This window comes from Muntiacus reevesi, chromosome 3 (assembly GCF_963930625.1).
Source record: "Muntiacus reevesi chromosome 3, mMunRee1.1, whole genome shotgun sequence".
Lineage (NCBI taxonomy): Eukaryota > Metazoa > Chordata > Mammalia > Artiodactyla > Cervidae > Muntiacus > Muntiacus reevesi.
Window position 1 is genome coordinate 146,959,728 of NC_089251.1, and position 12,164 is coordinate 146,971,891.

The 12,164-nt window shown below is 42.7% G+C and overlaps 1 protein-coding gene across 5 annotated transcripts in view; it reads right to left on the reverse strand.

Moving 5' to 3' along the window:
- Window positions 1–12,164, reverse strand: part of SPATS2L (spermatogenesis associated serine rich 2 like) — a 184,631-nt gene that overhangs the window by 134,012 nt on the left and 38,455 nt on the right. Inside the window, exon 1 of one of the 5 annotated variants that reach the window (XM_065930872.1) lies at window positions 1,803–1,878. The exons of the other annotated variants lie outside the window; for them this stretch is intronic. The gene's annotated coding sequence lies outside the window, so the exon portion shown is untranslated. Of the gene's footprint in view, window positions 1–1,802; window positions 1,879–12,164 lie in introns of those variants that run through there. 5 annotated transcript variants of the gene reach the window in all.

Consider the following 12,164-nt stretch of genomic DNA (forward strand, 5'->3'; position numbering starts at 1 on the left):
CATGAGAATATTTAATGAACCTGGCTCTCAGGTATGAAATCCAAATACACTTTGTAGCTAAAAATAATACTCATTTACTAAGAGTGGACTGACTTACTATAAGTAATTCAAAACCACAGATGTAAACATACTATCAGTGTTGGAATTAGGTCTGCAAACAGAAATATAACTCATGGATTTTATTATTTAACCAACCACTACGTAAGTATTTCTCAGTCAAGTTGCAAAATCTTAACATGGCTTCTAAGTGTGTTTTGTAGGCACACACAGTACTCTCAATCTCTAATGCTTATGAAATAAGACCCCCTCATCTAATTCTCACCTTCCAGGTATAAGGATCTTAAAAAATAGCAGAATATCGAGGTCAGACATGGTTTGAGAGTCTCTGAATTGTTTGCTGATCAAATGCAAACATATTTGCTTCACTATTTAAAAAGGCAGAGCTGTGATCATGCGTATATACAAAAACCCAGACATGTATAAAAATACACACACAATGGGATATGGAAACCAAGAACTGGATTCCAAATTTGAATTTGCAGTTTCTAAAGTCCTGCCTGCAGCATCTCAAACATTGCAAACTGAGTTACCAGTCTCACCATTTGCAAAGCAGCTGTGAAGAACAGATGCCTATGGGGAAACCTTTACCAACAGTGAGATATAAAACACTAAGCAACACTCCAGGGCTGTGTTGATATGTGTGGTCATCAGAGCTTGACCCAGTTCACACAAACACACAAACGAAAGAAGGCTGCTTCCTTCGTTTCTCTCACAGACATCCCATATCTTAAAAAAAAAAAAAAGTCCCAATGAATAAAAGTAAATGGAGCTTAAACACTCCTAACACATTAGGGAAAATAATGCAGGCATCCACCTGGCCCTGACCAGGAGCTGCCTCTGGGGTCGGGCCCCATTGGGCCCACTGCGTTCAGCGTCTTCTCCCACTTTAGAAACCACAGTTTTTCCAGAAGAGCCAAGTTCTTCCATGGCAGTTTCCATGGCAGTGCCGAAACGGCCTGGCATTGAGAGGACAGGAGGGGGGGTGGACTGGCAGAGGAGAAATGAAGAGGCCCTGAGAGCGGGGAGGGTGGAGGGAGGGCAGGCTTTTCTGTCTCCTGGAAACTTGTTTGTCAAGTTCTTGTAAGTCAGCAATTGTACGTATATCCAACCACACTTAACTACAGTTTTTAAAAAAGTCATTCACGGTTGACATTTCCTAAATGTCATGTTTAGCTACGAAACACAACCCTGGCAAGGCGTCAAAGGTACTGCCTTTGTTGCTAAAATCTGGTCTGTTCAGTCACAGCAAATAACTACCAAATTTATGGCTGTGTGTGCGTGTGTGCGTGCACCCGCACGCTCAGTCGTGTCTGACTCTTTGCGACCCCCATGGACTGTGGCCCGCTAGGTTTGTTTGTCCATGAAATTTTCCAGGCAAGAATACTGGAGTGGGTTGCCATTTCCCCCTCCAAAGAACTTTTTCGACCCAGAGATTGAACTCAAGTCTCTTGCATATCTCCTGCATTGGCAGGCAGACTCTTTACCACTAGCTCCACCTGGGAAGCCCAAACTCATGGCTATTTTCTCTTAAATGGAAAAGCATCTTCTCAAAGATCCCAGAAAGTACTTTAAAATATATCTGCTGACAGTTAAAAGGTACATGCATTTTCTACAAACTACCTCCTAAGGTGAGAAGAAAAGACATTAACAAGAATCCTTGGCCATACGTAGCCTCCCGCACCAGTGAGGACCTCAGAGGCTGAAGCAGGTAAGCAAAGGGAGATGGGGGCACACGACTGTACCGGGGCTGGTTCACTGCATCAGCCCTGGGGCGCCGTGACCAGGGTCTCCAGGTAAAGCTGAAGTCATCTCATTGCAGGAAGGTAAGAAGCCTCAGTATCTGTTTCTACCAAGAACAAAGAGCCTTCACTAAGTTGTATGGTCTGACCAATACATTTTTTCCTCTTTGGGATAAAAGATGGGGTCCGAGGTAATCATTTACAGTGTTAAAATTATAGACATAGGAAAACACTTATTCACGGTTAGCTAAGCTTAAGTCTGCTCCAACATGCCTTCCTGAAGAAACCCCTCTCAAAAACAAACTCTCTTGGCAAATGTTTAACTTCATTAAGGCTGAATGACATCAACAGGGTACATTTCCAATAGATTCGGACATGCAAAATGTGGATCAGGCATCTTTACAGAAGGCCATGTTGATATTTGTGGAAAGTTCTCAAATGAAGATAAGACCAGAGTGTGGCCAAGAAAATGGAAACGCTGTCATTTCCTACAATAGCGTGGTATATTTCTGTTTTAGTCTTCAGTCCAGTACTTGGAAAAGTCACTGCTTCCAAAAGTGCTGATTACGTGTTTACTTCTCAAGAATAAAGTGCCTGAGTGGCAAACACCTTCAGAAATGTTTTTTTTAAGGGATAAGCTAAACTAAGTCAAATTTCTCTGTGAAAGAAGGGATGTGGCAAGACAAATGGTGTTGAGATTTAAAGTCTGAAAATTTGGGGTCTGGTAGCTATTGAGGGTGGGGGATGGTGAAGGCTTTTTGGAAGAGGGTGAGAAGATCCAAGGACCAGTCATGTGCTCTGGTTTTCCTCTTTAGGGGCAGTGACCTCTTTTGAAAACTGAGAGGTTTATTTTCCTAACAGGCAGTGAGGAATAGCTAGACAGATGTGTGTGGGCTGGTTCTGGCCCTTGATTAGCAGACAGAAATGATGCTGCCTTTACGTTTCACCAAATATATCCATCCAAACACATACGAGGGACCTCCACTTTAGTTGCACAATCAAGATCCTAAATTTCAATGCAGTGATGGTGCTGTTTTAGGAAAGTTTACATGGGACCAAAGTTCCATTAGCAGAACCATCCTCAGATGTCGTTAGCGAATAACATGGACTTTTTCTCCCCCTCTGTTCACTCCCCTAGGTTGGAAAGTCTGAAATCAAGGTAATTGGGAATTGTTTCTGCGTCTTTGTCAAGAAGGCAGTTGATGGGGGCCAGATATAATTGTCAGGGCAAAGTGAAGACTATGACCAGACCCCTTCCTCTATAAACAAGAGTGGTCCCAGCCTTTTAACGACTGTCTCTGTCATGCACAATATGTAGATGCCCTTGTCAGTGTGGCTCGGTTTTCTGACAGTTACAACTGGAGTGTGGCTTCGAGCACTCACTACAAGGCTCCCCGTGCGGCCACGTTTGTGTGTCGACGTGGGTGTTCCCTCTCCCCCTGCTTTTTCCGTGGTTTTTTTTTTTCCCCCTCCTAGAATAGGGGGTTTTGTGCTCTTAATCCTCTTGGAATGTAGCTCTTATCACCACCTAGATGAATTCATTACCCTCTTGCCCTCAGTGCTCCCCAGGCCCGTGAGACTTGGGAACAAGAGGGTAATTATCTTGGGAGCTGCCCCCTGAATTCAGGTGTGCTGGCACCGAGTTACCACGCATCCAATTTTTCCTATAATCAAAAGAGAAGGGGAGAAATTAATCATGCATCCTTCTCCAAGGGAGTGGGAGGAAAAGAGCCTTCAGGAACGTAGGCTGAGGCCCCCTGCCATTAAATCCAGCTATTCTAAAGCTAAAGGTTTAAGGGGGTAAAAATGGCAGCAGGTTCACAAAAGCATTTTTGTAATGTGTTTGCACGAGGCCAGAGCAACTGATCAATACAGTGGGGAAAAAACTGGCTAAACCAGTTGTCTGGATGATGTTTCAGAGAGACAGAGGGAAACACTGTTTGTTTGTCTTTATTGCTTTTAACCTTCTGCTGGTTATACGGTGGCATCAAAACCAAAATGTTCTGTATTACACATAGAGCTTGCAAAACTCATTTTGTGTTTTTAAGTGTATGCCCTTTTCCATCATCTTTATACTGTCGGTTTTGCTCACATGAGAAAACAAAAATCAGAAGGCAAGCATACTTCTCTGGGTTGTAAACCATGAGGTGCGGCCATGTCATCAAGGCAAGAGGTGGGGACATGCCGGAGTGCATTCACCTCTGGTTCTTCCTTCCAGCACATAAGCTGAGATACGCGCTGAAACAGGCATTGACCCAAACCAGAAAGGCGACCAAGCATACTGGAGAAGAGATACGAAGGACATTCTTAGAATGGACCAGAAGACAGCAGAAAGCAGCCACTAATTAAACAATACCTAACTAGACCCCCTCTCTTAAAGAGCTATGTCAGGGGGCAGGGATTTATAATCAAACTCCTCAGATAATTCTAGAATCCAGTACTTCCTGAAGGAAGTCCACAGGACCACCAAGTTCTACATTTTTGTTAGCCAAGGGCTTCCCGGGTGCCTCAGACAGGAAAGAATCCTCCTGCAGTGTGGGAGACCTGAGTTTGATCCCTGGGTTGGGAAGAGCCCCTGGAGGTGGGCATGGCAACCCACTCTAGTATCTTGCCTGGAGAATCCCATGGACAGAGGAGCCTGGCGGGCTACAGTCCATGGGGTCGCAAAGAGCTGGACATGAACCAGTGACAGAGCACGTGGTTTCACAAGGCTGAACTGTAGTTGTATCAAAATAAAACTCAATTTGTGACCCCTCCCCTTGGGGATGGTGGGGGGAGGAGTGAACACAAAACTTCTCAGCCTTCTCCTTCAGTTTAAGGCTATGTAAATCAATCATCAATTCTGAATACAACGTTAGTGAACCCCTTTGGTAACAATAATGTGTGTCAGAACACTGGGAATAATGGGGTTCTAACTAAAATACATCAGGAGTTGGGTAAAAGTTACTGACAGGCTAATCTATTTATTTTTTTAATGGAAAATTTTAGTTCTTGGCAAAATAAAATATGTGCCATTTATTTAATTTTATTTTCTCAGGAGTTTGAAAAGCATCTTGCCTTGTTTTTATTGTAAACACATTGCAGGAGTCACAAAAATGTTCACCATACATTAAATTTATTCACTTAACAAACACTTCTTCCTCTGCAGCCCTGCTAAGTACACAGGCGGAGGAAAGCTTCTTGCTGGCTGGTGCCTCTAAAAACAAAGACACTGAGAGATGTTCAGTGCTTCTTTCCAGCAAGTGTTCAGCTACAGAAGAAATATACAAACACGCCTCTCCCTCAGTGGTTCTCATTGATTCCCAGCCATTGATTTCATAGTGGCACATTTCATTTTCAAAACACTTCCATAAACGTGATAGTGAACACGCTGGGAGGTTAATTTTTGGTGATAATGCAAAACCTGATAAGCTTTGTGTTTCAGAAGGTTCTCGGCAGTGAAGGAAGGTATGATGTATTCTTTGCTGAGCGCAACTCCTCACACCCAAGAACTGAGATTTCCTTAACGCATTCTCTGTACTGCTGAAGGCCAAGGGCCTTAACACTCAAAAAAAAAACCAAAAAAAAACATTTTTTTTAAAACTGCATTCAGTCCTGGTCAGTTACTACCCACTGGGCTTCAGATCCACCTTAGAACCTTGTATTAAGAGAGACAGAAATAAACAAGGTATAAACCCCAAAGGACCACAGACGGTAGAGGAGACAAAAACGGCTGAGATGGGACATGACGATTGTAAAAGGCAGAGAGCTGTCAGAGGAGCGTAGCTGACTCAGCAGAGGCCAGTGAGGAGAATACAAATGAGAAGCCAGCTCGTTAGGCCCCCAAAGAGCCCCAGAAGGCTCAGGATGTGGACAGATCCACACCACTCAGGGCAGCCCAGCAACCATCCCTCCCCAGCCCTGTGGGACACGGAGGTTTATTCTCTAGAGAAACTGATCCCAAGGAGCTGGAGTTCAGACGTTAGGAGAAGACAGTGTGAGGCACCATGCTGAAAATAAGGGGCTGTCTGGTCGGTAACTGTGAGGCCTTCCATTCAACAGGGAGCATGGGGGCTACTCTTAGACCCCCTAGGAAGGAGCTGTAGGTTCCGTTTGTGGGAGATGACGTGGCCACAGTAGGAAGTCCTGCAGATGTTGACATTCTGGGAGGGAGTAAGGTGGCTTCTAACAAACTGAACTTGCTGAAAGGAATGAGTTCCTGTCCTTCAGTTGTTGGATGAGATCAGCAATTAGAAAAAAAAAAAAAAAAAGGGGTGGTTTTGAGGATACCCAGGAGTCTAGGGACCACTATCACCCTCGACCTGAGCATCAGGAGCCTCAGGTTTAAGGTCCTGCCTGTGTCACTGACTCTGTGTGTGGCCTTTGAGTTACTTTCTCTTTCCAGGCTGCAGTTCCCTCATTGTACAATGAAGGGTTACACTCCTAGGGTCCTGTTACCCTGAGATGCTCACTCTCCCCAGCAGATGCAAAATGACGGACAGATGGAGTCTCAGGGGTCCCTGATAAGACACCACGCAGCCAGAGGCTTCACTGACTTCTCAGGTCCTTGCAGCTCACACAGCAGGTGGTTGTCATTCCTGGATGTGATCCAACGACACACTCCTTCCAAAAAGGCTATTTGCAACCAACTTGCATCAGAAGGACAGGACAGGACTCTAAGACACCTACAATACGCCCGTATCCACTCTCTATTTTTCCCATATAACAAAGTAAAAGCATCGTCAGGTGGAGCAGACCCAAACTCAACTGCTTTACAGTCACACTTTCTTTTTTTTTCTTAATGAAACTCAGAAGAAAGGAAAAGAGGGAAAAATTCAGCACTCTTCCCTCTTTACAAGGGACAACTCTGAAAACAGAAAAGTAGTTAATGTTTACTGAGCAAGTAGAATAGGTCTGAGGCACTGGGTTAGAAGCATGTAAATGCCTTTTCTCACTAGATTCTCAAATACCCTCATCTTCCAAATGATGAAATCGAGGCTCCAAGAGCTTCAGTACATGTGGGGGAGCCAGCGTCGAACCTGAGTCTCTAAACCACAGGGGCGACGGTCTCGTTCCTACTATCTTCAGCCCAGATAGCCAGTCCCCCCGGTGACTGCAAGAAAGCTTTCTACAGCCCACACTCCACTGATGCTTTCCTCTAGCTTCAAAGGATGGACATGATCAGGCCTTCCTTCTCCTTCAGAATGGGGGCATTCTGAAAAATCAATACCGGCTTCTGCAAGAAGCAGCCTTGCCCAAAGCTAATTGAAAGCCATCCGAACATTTCAGAACCGTGGCCACAGTCATCCGTCTTGCGGTGTGCTGTGTTTCATCATGTGACTGCAGCAAAACCACTTCCAGATCACATCTACATGGTCACCCCTGCAAAACAGCAGCCCACGGTGTTTTCTGTCACTGCCCAGGGACTCCTCCACCTAAACTCAGAGCACTGGAATTATGGTGACATAATAGGCAGCTTGCTGACATTACTATTTTAAAGTACCACTTTTTCAGGGTTTATCACAAGTCATTTTAAATTTGATTTAGCTGTAACTTGTTATATAACTTCATGTTTGGAGACAATGTCCTCGGCTGCATCAACAAGCTACGTTGGAAACATAGTTATTTGGGGTCTAAAAAAAAATTTTTTTTTTTTTTGCTAACTTTTATTTCTGTCCTTTTAGAAGGCATCCTGGGTGTTCATTGGAAGGACTGATGTTGAAGCTGAAACTCCAATACCTAAGCCACCTGATGCGAAGAGCTAAGTCATTTGAAAAGACCCTGATGCTGGGAAAGATTAAGGGCAGGAGGAGAAGGGGACGACAGAGGATGAGATGGTTGGATGGCATCACTGACTCAATGGATATGGGTTTGGGTAGACTCCGGGAGTTGGTGATGGACAGGGAGGCCTGGCCTACTGCAGTTCATGGGTTTGCAAAGAGTCGGACACGACTGCATGACTGAACTGAACTGAAATAGGGTGGTGATGAAAAAGGGAAGTTATATGGCTTATTGCAAGATGTTGATCTGGAAAACTTAAAGATATATATTTTGAAATTTAATCTGGGTTTATTGTATGGCCTTCACACTTCAATTTCTTTAACAAAATGAATCCAAAGACCAAATAATTATTGAGTGTAACCTTGCAAACCAAATGATCATCTACTCAATACTAGAGACTATAACTCAGAGAAGAAACTGGAAAATTTGGTGGGGGAGATACTTGTGGTTTGGTCATCATCCAGTATCTACTCCTTCCCACTTCTCCTGGGAGCTCCGATGAATCCATCAGCACGTCATTCTGTATGTCTCCATTATGGGTTCAACACAACTCCAGCTGGGGAATCAATTCAAGGAGAAGCCAATTCAGGGTTTTGCTTGAGCTACTGGGGAACTGGACTTTCTTCCTGCCAGGCTTTAGTAGAAGAAAGTGATGGGACTCACACTGTGCAGCGGTAAAAGCATTAACCACCTGCCAATGTAGGAGATGAAGGAGACACGGGTTCGATCCCTGGGTAGGGAAGATCCCCTGGACGAAGAAATGGCAACCCACTCCAGCATTCTTGCCTGGAGAAGCCCATGGACAGAGGAGCCACAGTCCACTGGGTCACAAAGAGTCAGATACGACTGGGCACAGCAGCAACAACAAAGAGTCCTCAGCCCCGCTGTGCACACGTGGAGCTCGGAAAGGAGCGTCCACAGAAAAACAGAGCAAGCAGGGTCGAGAAACGCACATCCCAGTCAACTCCAGCCAAAGAGGTTTCCCGAAAGTCCCAACAATGTCCCCACTGGCGACCCCCAACTGCAAGGGAGGCTGGGAAATGTAGTCTTTCCCCTTGAATAAAACCAGAGGGGGCTACTAAGGAAGAAAGAATGGGCATTGAGTGGGCAATTAGTAGTCCCCACTGTGGCCTGTTTTGATTGGTTTTTCTGTGCTTACTACAGAAAACAGATATCCTATATATGTAAAAGTGTTAGTTGCTCAATCATGTCTGACTCTTTGCAACCCTATGGATTGTAGGGTCCATATTCCTCTGTCCATGGAACTCTCCAGGCAAGAATATTGGAGTGGGTAGCCATTTCCTTCTCCAGGGGATCTTTCCAACCCAGGGATCGAACCCAGGTCTCCTGCACTGCAGAGAAATTCTTTACCATCTGAGCTACCAGGAGTCTACAAATGAGGGATCAAGTAAAAACACCCAAGTGTTTGATGCACAAAATCTTTCATTAGGGTAACATGATTCTTCTTTTACAGTAGATTCATTTGAAATAGTTACTCAATTTTAAAATATGGTATCTACAATTAAAAATGCAGGATCAGCAAGCATGAGCAGCAGCCCAATTTTGCATATTTGGTGTAGATAGTGAAAAAAATGTTGCTAAAAATGTTAAATATCCTAATTTCTTCTAAATTATAGGGACAAATCATACTACATATTTATGAGTTCACTGTCTCAAGGCAGGAATTTTTCTGTTTCAGATAATGCCTTAGACTTCTACAGGTTAGGTTAGAAATGATAACAAATATAGGAATCTTTGAATTGACATTTAGCTCTCATTTAGTTCTCAGGGCATAGCTTTAAAAACTAGAGAAGCAGCTGCTATTAAGAATTTTTTTTCACTAGTCACAAAGACACATCATATATTAGATATAGAGCATGCCAAAATGAGATGGAAATTATTTAGTGTGGCACAAGAAAAGGAACATAAACAAGAAAACAGGGTTTGTTGCACCAAGAGAGATAAGAGCCAGATTGTTAACAGACACCCTGCCTTCGGCCTAGAGTCCTGCAGGCAATAATAAACGGCCTTTGCAGATCATTTTCACATAATTTCAGAGCTGGAAGGAAGCTTGAAAACCACTGAATTCAACCCTCTCACTTTACAGAGGAGAAAAACTTGGACCTAAAAAAAAAAAAAAAAACAAGAAATCTCTAAGGTTCTACAAGTTCATGGCCGAGTCAGGTTTCTTTCCTAACTCGTGGCACAATATTCTTTCCAACTTCCATTCAGAAGTCACAGAATTAGGAAGTCAGCCTGCCAGATGTGTGCTGTAATTTACCTCTATGTTGACTGTGAACGCATTCTGAAATTGTATGTTTACAGGCAGGAGGAACTGACTGTAACACTGTGACATCTACCCTGAGCGATTAATGAGAAAAAATGCACAACATCGCGCCTGACTGAGCTAAACCTGGCCGAGGACAGACAGAGCGCTCCTTGATACCAAAGGAGGAGGCTGTCAGGGTTAACAGCTGGCCGGGCTTTTCTTTTCTAGTGGCAGTGAATTCTCTGCCACTGTCTCCTTCAACTGCTTCCCACCTACTGCTGAAACCCAGTCTCGTTATGTGCTCTGCTGTGTGACCCTCATCATACATACGTTCTCCCCAAACACTCAAAACGAGGGTCATCAACATGTGACGGAAAAACTAGATCATTTGAAGGTCTCTCCCTCCAAAGTATCAGAGGACAGATTCAAGGACAGTCGTTCAGAGTGGGATGGTTTGAATGTACTACGAATAATAATAAGAATACTTATTCATATACCTTCATCATATGGCAGCTTGTAATTAGCTCAGCAGATTCTCTGAATAAGGGATAGACCTAGCATTTGGGAGTAGGAAGAAACTCCAGAGATGATCTAATAAGTTGAGTTCCTTCGTTTTGGAGAGATTAAGAAGAAAACTAATAAGCTCTGCTAAATCAAGTGTAGGAGAGAGCAGTTACTGGTCTCAAATCATGGCATTTTCAGCTGAAGAATGTTTACAAATATATTCCACTGAAAAGTATCACGGGGTCTCTCAGATCCATCTGGATCATGTGGTTTGACTCATATATTTTCTTTTTTTCAATTAAAAATAAACTTTGTTGGTTCTTTCTTATTAGAAAAGCAATATATGTTTAGAGCAGGAAATTAAAGACACGGAAAAAAACAGAAGAATATTTGAAATGCTCATGGATCTTACTACCCAAAGAATCACTTTTAAAACCCTCAACTATATTTCCAGATCATTTTCTAAGAATATATCCATATATTAGCAAAAATGTGATCGTTCTGTGCATACTTGGAGGGATTTTTTAAAGAATTTTCGCTTTTTTAATGGGGGCTTCCCTGGTAGCTCAGATGGTAAAGAATCTGCCTGTAATGCAGGAGACCAGGGTTCGATCCCTGGGTCAGGAAGATCCCCTGGAGAAGGGAATGGCTTTTTTTAAATAATAAGATTTCATTAACAATGTATGATGAACATCTTTTCACTATCAATATTTATCTATTATCATTAGAGTAGCTGAACAGTAGTTCACTATTCCATGATATATATACATATTAATATATACAACTAATCTATACAACTAATATATACAACTAATCTGTTATTGTGGTACATGTAAGCAATTTCCTATTTACCCTATTATAAGCAATGATGTGACTAACACCTTTGTGGCCAAAACAGTTGCACATATCTTTAATTATTTCCTTAGCATACATTTCTAGAAATAAAATTTCTGTTACAAAACAGTGAACACATTTTAAAAGATCTTTTAAATATACATATTGCCTCTACAAAGGTCCATATAGTCAAAGCTATGGTTTTTCCAGTAGTCATGTATGGATATGAGAGTTGGACCATAAAGAAGGCTGAGTGCCGAAGAATTGATGCTTTCAAACTGTGATGTTGGAGAAAACTCTTCAGAGTCCCTTGGACAGCAAAGAGATCAAACCAGTCAATCCTAAAGGAAATCAACCGTGAATATTCATTGGAAGGACTGATGCTAAAGCTGAAGCTCCAACACTCTGGCCACCTGATGCGAAGAGCTGACTCTCTGAAAAAGACCCTGATGCTGGGAAAGATTGAAGGCAAAAGGAGAAGGCGGTGGCAGAGGATGAGATGGTTAGATAACATCACCAACTCAATGGACATGAATTTGAGCTAACCCTGGGAGAAATGAAGGACAGGGGAGCCTGGCGTGCTGCAGTCCATGGGGTTGCAAAGGGTCAGACATGACTTAGCAACTTAACAACAACAAAATTGCCTCTACAAATTGAGTCAACAGTTTAATTTACTTGAGTTACATGCATATCTAGTGTTCTGATCTGTTCAGCACTCCATGAAGAGAAATCTTATAGGTGTGGGGCTGGTCAAGTGTTATAGATGTGTTTTTATCTATAATTCTAATTTTTATCTATAATTCTAATTTTCGTTAATGCAAACACCTTAATCAATTAGATAAGCTTTTCACTAGAAGCTCTCTATTTATACACCTGACTTATACGTTCCATTTCGACTTTTTCTTTGGAATGTGATGCTTTTTCTCCCTCCCATGTTAAATACTCTTTTTACACACCAATATTCTTAAAGAGATTCTAGATATTTAGTCTCTGACAAC